Source organism: Ambystoma mexicanum, chromosome 9, assembly GCF_040938575.1.
Source record: "Ambystoma mexicanum isolate Mex_15411 chromosome 9, UKY_AmexF1_1, whole genome shotgun sequence".
Classification (NCBI taxonomy): Eukaryota; Metazoa; Chordata; class Amphibia; order Caudata; family Ambystomatidae; genus Ambystoma; species Ambystoma mexicanum.
Window position 1 is genome coordinate 1,247,962,809 of NC_090931.1, and position 18,137 is coordinate 1,247,980,945.

At 43.3% G+C, this 18,137-nt stretch overlaps 1 protein-coding gene across 2 annotated transcripts in view; it reads left to right on the forward strand.

The window, feature by feature from the left end:
• The window catches only part of DPP10 (dipeptidyl peptidase like 10), a 1,813,461-nt gene that overhangs the window by 633,675 nt on the left and 1,161,649 nt on the right, over positions 1-18,137 (forward strand). The gene's annotated exons all lie outside the window — the stretch shown is intronic.

Here is an 18,137-nt window from a genome sequence, read left to right on the forward strand (position 1 = left end):
ACGTGTCTAACTGCATTGCACTATGCATTTTAAACCACAAAGTAAAACCCATTGTATTAGGAAACAAGCATTGGTGGAAAAGCCAACCTGTTTGACTTTTGCCTAGACGTTACATAGGGATATGCTAATCACTGCCATATTGTCAGCTCTCTCTGTCTCTGGTATTACAATACTGGCATTTCCTGGAAAATACGGTTGCCATGACTACACAAAGTCTACAACTGTTGGCTTTACCAATGCTTGTTTGAACTGTGTTCCTGATAGTCACCTTTTGAGAACTTACCATGGGATGCAATTGTAATTGTGCTCCTCCAAGGTTTTACACCTCAAAGGGTTAGGATGCAGACAAGGACCCGGTTTTCTCTACGTCTCTGCCCACACACATAGATGTGTGTGCTCTGCTGGCTGATGGCAGACCTTTGTGTTTGAGTCTAGTGGGGCAGAGTTTTCTGTACCCGTGTTGCAGTGCTATCAGAAACCACTCTGTAAATCAAGACTCTAACCCAATACGCTAAAGTTGAGCGATTGCAGAGCCAATAGAACGTGAATATTGACATATATGCTTTTGGCCTTTGCCTGCCTCTGGAAAGTAGTTGCCAGAACCACATATGGCAGAAAGTTTTATTGCTGTCTACAGTCAATGTCTAATCCAGGCTTAGTGAAATGGCCAGGAACATGTGAATGTCGTTTCACCTACGGTTTGGGTGCAAAGCAAATATTTGAATGCATGCAACGCTGCTTTTGAGAGCCAAGACTTCTCTCTGCTTCCATTTTCCTTTAGAACACCATGGTCCTCACCTTGACCTTTCCAGTCTTGGGCATGAATCCCAAAGAATGAAGTAAATGCCACCTGAAGATGAATTGTGTGAGCCCCCGCCAGGACTGAATGCTTCTGATGGTGAAGCTCTCCCAGAGTTTGAGCGCAGGAGAGAAGCGCTGTGCAGCGCTTGCTTATTTTGACCTGGGAAGCAGAGTCCATGCACCAGCTCAAGGAGCATGTGCTTACTGATGTTCTTGCAGTACTTCCTGTACCGATCCTGCATGGAAAGAGAGGGTCATACTCGGTGATCAACAGGGTCTGCAGCCTGTAGTTACTAAAACATTAGTGCTGTCCCGCTGGAGCCCTGGAACTATCAAGACTTTTTATGTCACTCTCACATCCTCTTTATTTCCTCCTTACTATTGCAATGCAACCCAACGATATAGAGTGTATTTTTACAATGCCACTGTGGGGACCATTTGTTATTCTAAGTCATATTATGTTATCCTTCCTCCTATGAGTTTACCTCGACTACTCACCCCCTGCTACCAACAAGTGATCCAGGGAACGCTTAGCATGTGCTCTTATTACCTGACAAAGGGTTACGACCAATCATCCGAGGAGGGACTTTCACCTCGCACTCCTACATAACTGGGTGGCACGCGTCCTTTGAAACACCAGATGTTTGAGGAGCAGACATTTGGAAAACCGCGGAAACCCGAGGATCACCCTGTAATGTGCCACTAACACGTTATAAGATGCTTAATGTGGGCCACTTTGAAGACTTGTTTCACTGCATGTAGTAATCATCAGATACTTGCAGGTCTCAATAAGGGATCGCACATGTTTAACTAATAGGAAATATCTGGTAAATGACACAAAAGTCAACATGGAAGGTTGTGAAAAGTTGCAAGTTGCTAGTATTGTCAAATGCTCTTGACACCCTTACTGTGACATACTCAACTAAACATGTTTTTAGTGTAGTGGTTTCTTTGGGTGCTTACTCTGCGTAGTGATGTCACAATTAAGCTGTAGTGAGGACATTAGGTATGGGTTTCTAAAATATAAATGCCATGCTTCCCATAAATCATATTATATTACATGGACACATGCACTATCTATATAAAAGCAGGTGCATCACGTTTTCCTTTCAACCTAGATGTGACATAAACTTCTGCATGTAATAGGAACATGGATTTCTTGTCAAATATAATTGCTTGTTAGAGTTGAGCTCTTATATCACAATGCCTGCTGCCAGAAGTTGCAGTGTCGAAGGCAACTCCTTGTGCAGAGCAGTTACCATTAAAACACTTCATTAAAGGCATGAGTAGCTTTTCAGATCCTTTATTCTAAAATGGAATTCACAGACAGTTCATAGTTAGTCGACAGATTAATAATAGCATGCATAGCAGTAAGTGCACTTCCGCAGTTTAATACAGGAGGAATCAGAGAAATGTCTAACTGCATTGTACAATGCATTTTAAACCACAAACTAAACCCCATCGTATTATGATTTTTAATACATTACTAACATACAAAGCATGTAGTGTACTATATAGTTTACCTTCAAGCAACATATTAACTGGCAAACAGCTGCATCATATTGAAGAACCCTGACACCATCTCATTACACTGCCACACTTGTTTGAAGTCAGCCATCGACGAAAAAGCTCCTTTCAAAATCCAAACTTCCCAAACTGAAGCGTAGCAATATTTGGTTCAATGATGACCTATTTGAACTTAGAAGTAAAAAAAAAAGAGCACTAGAACATCTTTCTAGAAAAATGTCCACTAAGGAAACAAAAATCAAACTACAGCAAATATCGAAATCTAACAAACTGGAAGTATACACCCAGAAAGCCAAAACCTTGAACATATGCATCATTAACTTCAATTCCAATAGCAAAGAGCTGTTCCCTGTAATCAGAGAATTAGAAACACCTATCTTTCCTCCCAGCATAGTCAAAGCCAACAAAGCGTGGTGCACCACCATTCAAAACACACTAGCCTCCAAAATGAACACCCTTCAAAACAAAATTGACTCGCAAAGAAACTGCTAACAGCCACCTTAGACACAACCCCACTGCCAACTACATACACTACAACTAATATACCTGAATTCCTGTTTACCCCAGTAACTGAGGATTCACTTTTCTAAGGAAGCCACAGCCTGGATTAAATCATTCCTTGAAGACAGAACTTCGAGAGTAGCCACAGGAGACGTAGCAGCAGATCCCATATCAGTTCCACTGGGAGTTCCACAAGGATCATGTCTCTCCCCTACGCCCTATAATGCTTACACAAATACTTATCTTCCTAGGCCTTACTCTGCCCACTGGCTACCGCCTGACTGTGATTGGGCGTGAGTAATGTGGATGGCCTCAACCAATGGGGATATTCCTAGATGCCTGGAGCCTTGGGGACAGGGTCAGGCAGATCTGGGCATCACGGCGGAGGCCATCTTGGAATTTCATCGGCACTTGAACGCTGAGCTGAACGGCACCGCAATCAATGAGGAATTAAGAGGGGCAAAGCGGCCCTTGCAGATCCAGAGGCTGGTGGTGGTGGGGGGTAGGCAGTGGGCATAGAGGGGCTGCGTGGCTGCACGTGGAGTGCCTGGCCTTACCTCTACCTCCCAGACCTTTCTGCTTAAGATCCTGCTGGTGGGCACCTGCAAAACGAGGCAGGGCAGGGAGCACCTGCTCCGTGAGATGGGATGAGAGACTGATCTGCTGGTCAGCTCAGTCAGCTGTTGGCCTTCTTCCTAGGCCTTACTGCGCCCACCGGCTACCGCCTGACGGTGATTGGTCATGAGTAATGTGGATGGCCTCAACCAATGGGGATATTCCTGGATGCCTGGAGCCTTGGGGACAGGGTCAGGCAGATCCGGGCATCATGGCGGTGGCCATCTTAGAATTTTGTTCGGCACTCGAACGCTGAGAGGAACGGCACTGCAATCAATGAGGAATTAAGAGGGGCAAAGTGGCCCTTGAAGATCCAGAAGCTGGTGGTGGTGGGGGGTAGGCAGTGGGCATAGAAGGGCTGTGTGGCTGCATGTGGAGTGCCTGGCCTTACCTCTACCTCCCAGACATTTCTGCTTAGGATCCTGCTGGTGGGCACCTGCAACACGAGGCAGGGCAGGGAGCACCTGCTCCGGCAGATGGGATGAGAGACTGATCTGCTCGTCAGCTCAGTCAGCTGTTGGCCTTCTTCCTAGGCCTTACTCCGCCCACCAGCTACCGCCTGCCGGTGACTATAGGCAACATATAAAAGTCAAGGGTGTAGCGCGTATGGTTGATGGACCATTCCTTATTCTCATTATAGTACTAGGTGTTCTCATTACCCAACTAAATTGTACTTAGTGTAGAAACTTTATCTGTCCTGTTGGGAGTTGAACCACTGATTGCAGTATGGGGACAGATCTCTAAAGCAAAGGCTTAACTTATTGAACTAAATAACCAGCTCCCCAGGTTTGGTCCTGCATGTGGAAAAGTGCTAGGGTCTAAGAGGATCACAAACTCGTAGCGTGATTCCTGTGAAAAACTGAATGATTATGGGTCTAATGGCCTGCATGTATAAAGGGTACGGCCCATGTAAGGGCTGCAGATAAGTTCCTCTGGAGCACCGTGGAACTAGTCCAAAGCCACACAAATGTTGTGCAGCATTGTTCTAAAACTGCAAGGTGATGAGCAGCACCACAGCTTGTTTCCAATCTCCTAAAAAAAGAAATACATTTGAGGTCTGTTAGGCAGAATCCCGTGCAGTTCCCTCAGGGAGCACTACCCAGGATTAGGACTACAGGTGAGAGCAATAAAAATCCCCTTTGGTATCGGTCTGTACCACAAATATTTAGTTGGTAGCTGTGGCTAAGCAGTCAGACTTATCTCAAGAGGGAGATGAGCAGTATTCAGGGTTTACAAAATAGGTATCACAGCACTATGGAACAAGGAAACACTGACCAAAGCTTTGTATCAAAAAGAGAATATATATTTATTTTATACACATCTAGTTCAACACATGAATCACAGTTGATAAAGCAAGTTAAGTTCAGTCAAGGAAAAGTATATACAACTCCCTATTCAATTGTAGACAAGTTTGCGGTAGAGTGAAAACTGAGCAAAATGGCACAGTGAAAACCAACTACAAATGGCGCTCTAGCAATTTAACGAAAGGGAGGGAAAGCACAAGTTCAACCGAAATATCTTCAGACACCCCCTCGCAACACTTCCCTGAAGTTTTGTGAACAATTAATGCACAGTAACACTTTAGCAGAAAGATAAGTGAATGAAAACTAAGCAAAATGGCACTCCACAAATTAAGACAGTAGGAAGGAAGAGTGGTTTAGAAGATTCAGGTGAATCAACACATTTCTCATTGAGAATCAATCTAGTTAGAGCAGATCTAACAAATCAGCCAAGGTCAATAGGCCTGTGCCAGAGTCAGTGGTACAGGACCAAGAGATTAGGAGAAGAAATATTCTTGTAGCTGCAGTCAAGTCTTTGGGAAACAAATAGTGAAAAGGTAGATGCGAGGCAAAAGACAATGTTAAGAGCGAGGACGGCCAACCCAACCAGTAGATAAAGGATAACACCTTTAGGGCTACCACGGGGAAAGGGAGGCCTGGCGGTACAATGTACCTTAAATGTAAAGAAGTGGCTCCTGCGGTGGCGGTTGTTCGTGGTAGTTCCTGCAGTTCGAGGGGTCCAGCAGAGGAAGAGAGGCTCTCGTCGTGGAGGAAGGTTCAAGTCATTGCACTACCCAGGGATGAAACCAGCCACGGTTGGGGGCGATAGCTGCCTGGCTATCCGGTCTCCAAGTGCTGGGCACTGTCGATTCGACCAAGGCAGGTCCAAGGAAGTGATGGGTGAACTTGTTGGTCCCACCAGCTCAAGAGAAGAAGGCTCTTTCAATGAAGATCTCCTCTCGTCGTGTGGAAGAAAAGTGGTGAGACGATCCAGCAGGGTTTCACCGGTGGTGTAGATGCTGAAGATGTCTGTGGCTTCTCTCCCCTTCGGTTCCATAGTTCCAGTGGTGACGCCTTGCTCTTCAATTCCTCAGGACCCTGCTTTTATGCAGAAAGAGACCCATTCATACAGCCTAGCTGTCACTCACACAGTGGAGTGGTTTTCTTGGCGGGAGACCCTCCAGCCTATCAGGTTAGAGTGCGACCTGAGTTGCTGCCGCAACTCTGTCCAGGGGTCTTACTCCCCCTCCCAAACAACAGACCCACCCCAGACTCAGAGGCGCCGAAAGGAGGGCTTCTTGGCAGAAGCCCGCCAAAAGAGTGAACAAAGGATCCCCGACCTGGGTTAAGAGTTTAGAGTAAGACATGAGAAAAAAGGTATATTAAAGTTCTGGCAAATAAAACCTACCGGAGTAAAGTTAATAATAAAATAACCCGGCGGTATGTTAGAGGCTGTCAGTAAAAGTGGTAGCCTCGAACAATGGGAAAATCCCATAGGAAAATATTTGCGGTTGAATATTTATAGTAGTAACCACTGCCATCAGACAGAAACTTTAGAGAGAGGGACTTTAAGGTACCCCCTCGGAAATGAACCCAAGGGAAAAACTATTAACCCTTCCCAGTACCTCCATAGTAAGATGGGTTGTACTGGTTAAGTTCATAAGATTTGACTAGTCAAGTCAATGCGGACTTTACATGCCCTGGGAGACAGTAGTCAGTCCCAGGGTATGGAGTCTATGTTTGAGGGTCGCTGCAACACCCCTGTGTCACTGCACTGAGGGTGCTGTGTAACACATGTGAATAAAGATGATTGCTATGGGTGAGAGAAATTCCCATAGGCATTAAACACAAACATAGCATAGAACACACATAGCAAAAATGCCTAAGAGTGGGAAAAAGAGTCTCACTCTTAGCAGGTAAAAAGAAACAAACCCTTCAAATCCAGCAAAGCTGCTGGGGGACTCTATAGGTAAGGGAAATTAGCCATAGAATGAAAATTCTCCCTATCACTCGCCCCCCAAGACTAAGGGACAGGAGGATCTTATCCACTCCTGGATGAGTCTCATACCTCTAGTCGGTTATAAACATCCTAGAGAGACCATCATCATTTTGGTGGTGACATCCTGACCTGTGCTCAATGGTAAAATCAAACCCTTGGAGGCAGTTTGACCATCTCAGCAGTTTTGCAGCAACCATCTCAAGGGTTGGTGGTCTGTTTGAATGGTGAAAGTAGATCCATACAAGTATGATCTAAACTTCTTCAAAGCCCACCCAATGACAAAACATTCTCTCTCAATAGTTGCCCATCTTGTCTCAGGTTCCTTCAGTTTCCTACTGATGAAGCAAATGGGGTGCTCCCTACCTTTATCATCCAGTTGACTGAGTACTGCACCTATACCTATATTGGAAGCATCTGTTTGTACAATGAAGGGTTGCTGATAGTCAGGAGCTCTGAGAACTGGAGCTTGACAAAGGGCTTTCTTCAGGCTTTCAAAGGCCTGATTGCATTCCTCATTGCATTTGATCTTTTTACGGAGTTTAGGAGAGGAGATTACATTCAGTGGAGAAGCTATGGACCCATAGTTCTCAATGAAATTCCTGTAATACCCAGTGAGGCCTAGGAAGGCTCTCACCTGGGTTTGAGTAGAAGGGGTTGTCCAATTTTGCACAGCTTCAATCTTGCTGAGCAAAGGTCTTATTTCACCACCTCCTACCTCATGCCCAAGGTAGACCACTTTACTCTGACCAATTTGACATTTGCTTGCCTTTATGATCAGATGGGCCTGTTCAACAGCCTGCAACACATATCCTAGGTTGTCAACATGTTCTTTCCAAGTAGGGTTGAACACTGCAATGTCATCCAAGTATGCCATGCAGACGTCCTCCATCCCATTCAGAACCTGATTTACCATCCTTTGGAATGTAGCAGGTGCATTCTTTAGTCCAAAAGGCATCACCTTAAATTGGTATAAGCCAACTTGGGTGGAGAATGTAGTTTTCTCCTTGGCATGGTCAGTCAGGGCTATTTGCCAATAGCCTGACGTGAGATCAAATGTGCTGAGGAACTTGGCTGAACCAAGTCTATCCACCATCTCATCTGTCCTTGGCAACGGATGGGCATCAGTCTTAGTGACTGCATTTAGAGCTCTATAGTCCACACAGATTCTCAACTCTTTTTTATCCTGCCTTTGGTACTAACACAACTGGGCTAGACCATGGACTAGTAGAGGGCTCTATTACCCCGAGATCAAGCATCTTGTTGATCTCTCCTTTGATGTGGGTTCTTACATTTTCTGACATCCTGTAGCCCCTGCTTTTGACAGGTAAACTGTCACCAGTTTGGATATCATGCAGGCCCCAATTGGTCAAACGAGGTGTCAGAGAGAACAGAGGGGCAAATTGATTTAGCAATACTTTGCACTGCTCCTGTTGCTCAGGTGTCAGATTAGAAGAGAGATTGACTCCTTCTATTTTTTCATCTAAAGGTTTACCTCTGAGGAGGTCAGGTAGAGGTTCGCTCTCCTCCTCCTCTGGAGCTGAAGCTAGAAGCAAAGCTCCCAGTTCTGGTCTCGAGACAATAGCTTTTAGACTGTTGATGTGAAAGACTCTAGGAGCCTCCTTAGGATTGCCTAAGTCCACCAGATAGTTCACCTCCAAGTTTTACCACAACCTTGAAGGGTCCCATCCATTTGTACTGCAAGGCCCTCTGCCTTGTAGGGACCATAACAAGAACTAGCTGGTCTTGAGCGAACTCAACCATGTTGGCCTTCTTGTCATGCCTCTGGAGCGAAGGCTAAGGAGACAGTGTACACCCCTGAAGGTTTACCCTTACACCTGGGATCACCTTTCACATGATCAGTAGAGCCACAAACATAACATTTCCCAAATGTCTTTATGAATGGTGGCTTGTTCTGACCTCCTTCTGGTCTGGGACCAGAAGGTAGACTAGCCTGATTAGGTTTCCCTGGTGGCTTACCCTTAAAGTGTTGTTTGAGGCCCTCTTTGGAATTTGAATTATTTGAATTCTCTTTGGTGTCTTTCTTCAGCTGCTTTCCCTCATCCTTCTTCTGAGTTACCCCTGAATCCTTGTGAGTAGCCCTGTTGGCAACCCACCAGTCAGCAGCCTTAGCTAGCTTCTTAGAATCTAATTATTTTGAATCAGTTAAGGGTTGTCTGAGCTCAACAGAGCAGGCATCATAGATAGACTCCATCATAACAAGATTTCTCATTCCTTCATAAGTGTTAACTCTGTAACTGTTAATACATCCCTCTAAGTTCTTCAAACATTCATTCAACCAAGTCGCCCAAGGGGTACTATCATGCTTTTTGAGGGTCCTAAACCTCTTAAGGTACTGGGAAGGAGTCTTCCCAAATCTAGCTATCAAAGCTAGCATTACACATTCATAATCCATCCTATCCACCTCCCCCAACTCCATTACCACATCAGATGTAACTGGGGGAGCCTATAGAATAACCAGGGGATCAACTGATTCCCTGTGATATCCTGGAGCCCATGAGTATATTCAAACATAGAAAGCCAAACTAATACATCCAACTTTGGTTCATACATACCCACAATCCTGTGTATATTCGTAACCTTTGTAATCTTTGTATTTCCATATTGTTGCGCCCTTGTACTCACGAGTCTGGTGCGCCTAACAAATGAATAAACAAACACAATCTCTTTAGGCATCCAGGGTCTTTTTGGACTGGAAGATCAAAGACAATTTCTTCATCTCAAGCTCATTGTTGAGCTCCATTTCTTTGAGCCTTAGTTCCTGATGTCTCTGTTCAGTTTGGGCACTAGTTCATTTGAATGCAAGTTCAAGTCTCATTTTTTCTATAGATATAAATTCAGGACTTAATATAAGGGTCCAGTAGCTACAGGTTGAGGCCCTTGAGCAGGCAGAGGACCAGAGGGGGCGACTTTGTTATCCTCCTCTTCCTCATCTGGCTCAACAATAACATCTTCAACATTATCCTCATTACTGTCTGCTACATTTGTTGGAGTAGTAGGGCCTACAGCACCACTATCCAGACTTTGTTTCTCTAACAGTCTATCAATCATTTATGTTTTCTTGCCTTTGCCAGGAAGTCCTTTTTGTCTGCACAGATCTTTGAGATAATCAGCAGTTTTTGCAAAGAGGGTCTCCTGACTATAACTTTCCATACTTGACTTTGTTAAAAATAACTTTTTGTGATTGTTAACCTTGTCGTTAATTGAACCAAGATACTAGTAGCACATTAAAATGTAAATACTTTTATCCTCACCGCTGTACACCAGTGTTAGGCAGAATCCTGTGCAGTTCCCTCAGGAAACACTACCTAGGATTAGGACTACAGGTGAGAGCAATACAAATCCCCTTTGTTATCAGTCTGTACCATAAAGATTTAGTTGGTAGCTGTGGCTAAGCAGTCAGACTTATCTCAAGAGGGAGATGAGCAGTATTCAGGGTTTACACAATAGGTATCACAGCACTATGGAACAAGGAAACACTGACCAAAGCTTTGTATCAAAAAGAGAATATATATTTATTGTATACACATCTGGTTCAACACATGAATCACAGTTGATAAAGCAAGTTAAGTTCAGTCAAGGAAAAGTATACACAACTCCCTATTCAATTGTAGACAAGTTTGCAGTAGAGTGAAAACTGAGCAAAACGGCACAGTGAAAACCAACTACAAATGGCACTCTAGCAATTTAACGAAAGAGAGGGAAAGCACAAGTTCAACCGAAATATCTTCAGACACCCCCTAGCAACACTTCCCTGAAGTTTTGTGAACAAGTAATGCACAGTAACACTTTAGCAGAAAGATAAGTGAATGAAAACTGAGCAAAATGGCACTCCACAAATTAAGACAATAGGAAGGAAGAGGGGTTTAGAAGATTCAGGTGCATCAAAACATTTCTCATTGAGAATCAATCTAGTGAGAGCAGATCTAACAAATTAGCCAGAGTCAATAGGCCTGAGCCAGAGTCAGTGGAACAGGACCAAGAGCTTAGGACCAAAAATGTTCTTGTAGCTGCAGTCAAGTCTTTGGTAAATGAATATTGAAACGGTAGATGCAAGGCGAAAGACAATGTTAAGAGAGAGCGCGGCCAACCCAACCAGTAGATAAAGGATTTAAAACACCTTTAGGGCTACCACGGGGAAAGGGAGGCCTGGCGGAACAATGTACCTTAAAAGTGAAGAAGTGGCTCCTGCGGTGGCAGTTGTTCCTGGTAGTTCCTGCACTTTGAGGGGTCCAGCAGAGGAAGAGAGGCTCTCGTCGTGGAGGAAGGTTCGAGTCACTGCACTACCCAGGGATGAAACCAGCCGCGGTGCTGCCAAACAAAGTTTAAACGGAACGCTCCTTCTAATCGCGGTCCAGGGCGTTAGCTGCCTGCCTATCCGGTCTCCAAGTGCTGGGCACTGTCGATTCGACCAAGGCAGGTCCGAGGAAGCGATGGGTGAACTGGTTGGTCCCACCAGCTCAAGGGAAGAAGGCTCTTTCGATGAAGATCTCCTCTCGTTGTGTGGAAGAAAAGTGGTGAGACGATCTGGAGGGGCTTCCCCAGTGGTGTAGATGCTGAAGATGTCTGTGGCTTCTCTCCCCTTCGGTTCCGTAGTTCCAGTGGCGACGTCTTGCTCTTCCAGTCCTCAGGACCCTGCTTTTATGCAGAAATAGACCCACTCATACAGCCTAGCTGTCACTCACACAGTGGAGTGGTCTTCTTGGCGGGAGACCCTCCAGCCTATCAGGTTAGAGTGCAACCTGAGTTGTTGCGGCAACTCTGTCCAGGGGTTCTACTCCCCCTCCCAAACAACAGACCCACCCCAGACTCAGAGGCGCTGAAAGGAGGGCTTCTTGGCAGAAGCCCACCAAAAGAGCGAACAAAGGATCCCGACCTGCGTTAGGAGTTTAGAGTAAGACACGAGAAAGAATTTATATTAAAGTTCTGGCAAATAAAACCTACCTGAGTAAAGTTAATAATAAAATAACCCAGCAGTATGTTAGAGGCTGTCAGTAAAAGTGGTAGCCTCGAACAATGGGAAAATCCCATAGGAAAATATTTGCGGTTGAATATTTATGGCAGTAACCACTGCCACCAGCCAGAAACATTAGAGAGAGGGACTTAAAGGTACCCCCTCGGAAATGAACCCAAGGGAAAAACTATTAACCCTTCCCAGTACCTCCATAGTAAGATGGGTTGTACTGGTTAAGTTAATAAGATTTGACTAGTAAAGTCAATGGGGACTTTACATGCCCTGGGAGAGAGTAGTCAGTCCCGGGGCATGGAGTCTATGTTTGGGGGTCGCTACGACACCCCTGTGTCACTGCACTGAGGGTGCTGTGTAACACATGTGAATAAAGACGGTTCCTATGGGTGAGAGAAAATCCCATAGGCATTAAACACAAAAATAGCCTAGAACACACGTAGCAAAATGCCTAAGAGTGGGACAAAGAGTGTCTCACTCTTAGCAGGTAAAAAGAAACAAACCCTTCAAATCCAGCAATAGGTAAGGGAAATTAGCCATAGAATGAGAATTCTCCCTAACAAGGTCATATACAACTAAATACATAGCTCTTGTTCAGAGCACAGATTGCACATGGTGATATTGTTAATGTGGCATGGAAAGTTGGGCTGCATTACATGATTGGAGGTATTATCTGTGTTATTTCGTCCAAAGAGAATTACGGTAAAACCACTGCTAACTGTGGAATTTCTACTTGATATTGATACGTGGTTAATCTCTATTCTGAAGTCTCATAGGACTTAATTGGAAAATGGAGAAATGTCCTCTAGTGGTAATTCATAGAAGGTACTTACTCTAGTTTTTGTAGATAGTATGATATGATATGATATATTTTATTTATATCGCACTCATACACACGTGTTTCAGAGCGCAAAAGTAATTAAATACATATTCTGCAGGTCTCCTGTTTTGTTTGCAGCTCAGAATCAGGAGTGAAAAAAAACCTACCTATTACTCATTTACCTACATTTTTTTCAGTAGCCTGAAAACGTTGTCATTCAGTAGATTAACTGCGGGATTATTTTCAAAACTAATATAGACTTATATACCAAGAAAGCAATAATTATCGGAGGATTACCTAGGGGTCATAAGTTGGGGAAGGGCATTATCCCAAGCGATAATGACTCCTCTTGAGCTGTATAAGGCCATTGGCACATGTTTTGCAGATTTGGTTACAAGATTATAGTTTAATAATGAGACAGTTAATCGTCAAACTCATTAAATTAAATGCGGTTGCATTTTGTAATATTTAAATGACAATGTTCTCTTCATACTTTAAGCTTTTCAATTGTTAATTTGGTTGAACTGTAATGGGTTTAACATGAACATGTATTAGGAGTCATTATAAAATGATTGGTTTCACCAGGAGAAAGTTAAAGTATTTTCCCATGTTTTAGCTTGCTCTTTAATGTGTTAAATATAATGTGTCAGTAAAAAACAGGTCCTCCTAGAGAGGAATTGTCTTGTTGAAGACATACTTCCTGAAAATTACACTATTGTTCCCCTGTCTGCTTTTGAAGTCAGGCTGATCCGAATGCAGTTAATAACAGTGGTTATTGACTGCTGTGGGAACATTCTGGTTGGATAAGAGTGGCTCATTAATGATACTTGTATGCTAATTAGAGATTCATTTCACATCAAGTGGGCACCTTCCCATGGACCCGTATATGTCTGTGTTCGTTCTCAGCAGAGGGCTTGCAGGGCTGCTTTGTGTATATGTTAATTCCACAGCTTGTCACTGGTATTCAGGTCCTACAACTAGTTGCAGCTCAGCTAATCCATTGCCATGGCAAAACAATCTGTTCCATTTATTTTGAAGAGGATGAGCCTGCAAATTCTGAGGAAAATCCTAATGTACAATAATGCAATAGGGGGAGGGGCTGTAGCTTGATATTGTTTAAAAATGTGAGCACACTGGCCAAGTAAGACAACCATACATGATTTCCTAAGCAGACTCATCTCTGAAAGTCCTAGGACAATGATATTGCCTTTTGCTTCCCATGATGCAAACTAACCCTAGTTTTCATTATCACATGACACTGGTTGGTCTTGCATTTAAAAATGTAGTAAGGAATGAAAGGCCAAGAGCATAAGCACGTGTTGAGTAGGTTAGTTGTGCAATTGAGCTGATTAATATGCAGGTGATACCTACTGCTCCTAATTGAGTATGCAAGTACTGCTTCCTATGCCTGCTCCCCACTAGTACAGGTGAGAAACAATATCTGCTGAGACAGCCTTACCGCCACATGAGTTTAGGGGAGAAAGATGAGACAAACTAAGATAGATTCCAAGAAACAATGCCTTAAACAATTGATTTATACACGTATACCATAAAGTAGTATTTAGGTTCCAAAACACTAAGTGGGGATCATAGTTAAATAATAGAAAGCACGTGTAGAGTGCTGTACATAACACAGGAGAGAGGAGATTTCCAGGATGCCAACAGAGGGACTCACTACACTGATAGGGCAGATGAAAGCACAGGCAGTTTAGATGCCAAATACAAGGGCTGGGAAAACCAATGTATGGCAGTTGCACAAGATGAACATATGTGAATATAGGTCGCCAATATGGAGGTGACAGAATTGCAGGAGTACAGCTGTTTTCTTAGCAGAAAGGCCACAACAGGCCTAGAAATGAGATGAGATGCTGCATACAAAAAACACATTTATTTCAGAATCTCTGAAGTTGGCCAGATAGCAGTTTGCAGCACACGCCAAGGTCAGACACGCAAAAGAGAGGTGCTAGCAAACAGAACGCAGAGCCCAGATAATTCCCAGGAGACGAAGCAGTGGCCTTGCAAGTTGTTTTAATTAATAGGAAGACAGACAGTCATTGAGGTCCAGGTGCACGAGAATAGTATGCCAAAAGACTCTCTAAAGAATAGGTGAACTGTGTCCCAAGAGGTCACAAGAAATGCAAGATACACGTTAGAATTAGTTAAATAATCAATAAATAAAAAGAAAATTATTTTCCAACATGGACCCCTAACACATGATTAAGACATGAAGAACACTACCTATTCTTTATGAGAGGAGTACAGATAAAACACTTAGCGTGCACACAGGCACGAGACGGTACAAAAGGCCAAATACAAAGGAAGCAGATAGGGCTCCAAGCCTGGGAATGTTGACGGGATGTTTAATTGAAAATTATTGCAGACCATGGACCCATTATATCTTGACGTTTTGTGAAAGTGTCCAAGGTTGGTAAATAATTGGTTAACAAATAAGAATCCCTCTTGCCATACCTCCCATAGTGAGCAGCGCCAACCTGTAAACTCTCCGAATGTTGATGTATTGGCTGTAGTATCTGTAATGTGTTGGGTCCAGATGGAGCCATCAGATATATCTAAACCAATCATAGAACTAATACCTATATACTGTATATGTAGCTTGGTATATTAAGCAATCTGAGAACTTCATACTTTTTGTAATCGATATATTAGTATGATGTCGTTAATGACATGTTTTTGATTTATAAACCGCTCACACTCATTGTAAGAATGAAAGCTATTTGTTTGCTGTCCCAGCCTTTTATTCTATGTTTTGAATAAAGCTGGGTTTTTCTGTGAACTTTGAGTACTCCATTATTGAGTATTGTTTTTTTATGCTATTGCAACTCTGGGCACTCCTTAACAGACGCATGCAGGAAGTGCGAAGAGAGAGATCAACTGAAAGCTGGTACATTTGCTCTCACATTCCATGTGCCACAGTGCCCCCAGATTGTTTGTAGCACAAGAAGTGCCAATTGACAAGGCACAATGTATGATCCATTTCACACTTTGGAAAATGAGCGGTCTGTTCCAAGGACACTCGGTCTATGTTAAATTGGTAAATCCTAGTAATTATTGGCACAATTTAATAGATGATTATATCAAGGAATGGATACAGTTGGAAAGACAGGTCAGAAAACACCAGAAGTGAAATATTCCTTTTACAGTACACATGGAGGGAGGATTACTTATCAACAACACAAAGCGAAACACTGTACTAGTGCTATAGGAGCAGAACTGGCATGGTGTTGGACCAGACCACATCTGCACATAATGGGGAGAGTATTCACAAAAACAGAAGTAATGGTTGGGCTAGCAGAAGAACCAGTTACCTGCCTGAAAAGGAAGTGTCTTATGATTTGGGAACATACACTAATTTGTGCGCATGGGTTGGTGGTTACATAGAGCCCATCCATATACAAAGAATGAAGACACTGTCACTATGTTTTAGAAATAATGCCACAGTATATGTAATGAAAACACAGGTTGCAAATTAATTATGGATTTGCCAAAAATGCAACCGGGCACTGCAGTATTGATGGATCATCATTGGTCCTGTGGTACTATTTGCATCTCCCACCACAGTGGAACATTATTTGTTCATTGCCATCCTGCAATCACTTGTAGTGCCCCAGAGCAATGTCGTGGGTATTGATGAACATTCTGTACTAACGGATGTGGCCAACAAGAAGGCGGCTTGCAAGAGTTTGGGTCTGCAAAGGAGTAAGATTCCGCAGACATATTAGTGGCAATACCAGCAACACACAGGCTCTTTAGTAAGGCAGCTTCATTTTTTGCATCACTGCTGTCCCCTGGGATACAGGTAATGGCAAATGCGAAATGGCTCCAGATAACAAGGTGAAGCTGTTGCAATTGGCGAATGCAGTAGAGAGAGGTCTGAAATCAATTAAAGAAGAATTACAGGCTGTCAGGTTAACTGCTCTTCAGGATAGGCATGTGCTAGATCTCATCATTGCTATGGAGGGAGGAGCGTGCGCAAAAATGGGTGCAGGCTGCTGCACTCTACCAACTGCTAGCGGTGAGCAATATGTCAGTTTAACAGAAGCTATGTCTGCCTTGCACACATTGCACACTCATGTAGAGAAGGAGAGTCCTAAAGTAGTAGTTTGTATTATTGGATTTTCTCATGGGTGCCACCATGGTTGGGCAAACATATTTAAAGTAGTACTTCCTCTGATAATGGTATTACTAGTAGGCATGTGCAGGTTGTACATACAATGTAAAGTAGCACAAAAGGGAATGGTAAAAGTAACATGATGTCCCTTACAATTGCTACTATAGAAGGTTCTGCTGGCCCAGAGTACAACAATACACAAACAGATGCCCCAGATGAAATTAGAATGGTTCCGATAGAGAAACCAATTGGACCACCTGGAACTATGTTTACAGCACCTTTTGATCACGTATACTATACACAACACTGGGTAGATTGTGAAGGTGATGGTGACAGCTGTTCTATGACCTGTGGTCCAAAAGACTATGTGAAAAGATGAGTTTGACAAGATGAAATGTAAAGGACCTTTGGTCAATAAATTGATCAGAGGGGGGATTGTGATTGTGCAGATAAGAACAGTGACACGCACGGCCACACCCCTGCCTGTTCCCAAGCAACAGCAAACATATAGAAAAAGGCAATTAGAATAAAAGTGTCATTTTGTATATGTAGCCACCATGTAGAATATAACACAAGTAGGATAGAGTTAGTTTGCCACACTATAGGGAGCTAGTTGTTATATCATAGGGAGGGTTAGGTTGCTGAATACAAACAGATGGAACATAGTAAATGGCACTATGGACAGTTAGGTAGGGTACATATATGAAGCAACATTATAAATGCAACATTATAAATGACAAGAGAAATAAAACATGTTTTCCCTTGCAAGACCCCACACAGCACATGGTTAAGAAGCACAGCATTGCAGTTTAAATTGGTTAATAGGGATTTGTGTTGGTTCATGATGGTGTCCAGACAACTGAAAGTGCCAAGGCTGAGAGAAGAGGGAGGATAGCTGAAACTCCCATGCTTCCAGCTTATACAAGCAACAACTGAGTTGGTTTTGTGCTAGCAGACAGGAATATACATGCTTTCATCAGCAGGTGCACATAGTAACTTTTCCAATAACACACTAGCAAGCTACATCCACAGCAACTCTGATGGTGAAAGCAGTTCAACACATGCATTAAGAATACATTGACATGTTGAATAAGCTGATGGCACAAGGTCTCATATACAGGCCTCACACTAGAAATAATAAGCTACATACATCATTACCCAACCAGATGAAATACCTGCAAGCAGCAGTATGTGTCAAAGGGAGTATGGGACAACATGTCCAAGGTTGAGCAAGTTATTTGGGCTATTGGGGCCCTGCGTGAAATAATGAGATGGGAGTAAGTTGCATAGTTCTCTGGCCAAGGCAACGTTTTGATCTCTACTTTCCCACTAAAGTTAATTGGACTGCTGTGGATAAGTGTAGCAACCAAGGCCATATAAGTAACAAGCACCAGTATTTTACTAATGTCAGCAAAATGTGTTGGCAACCAACTAGAGCATGGTCCAGTGATGTCTGGAACAGGATGTCTCGCATAGTGGGA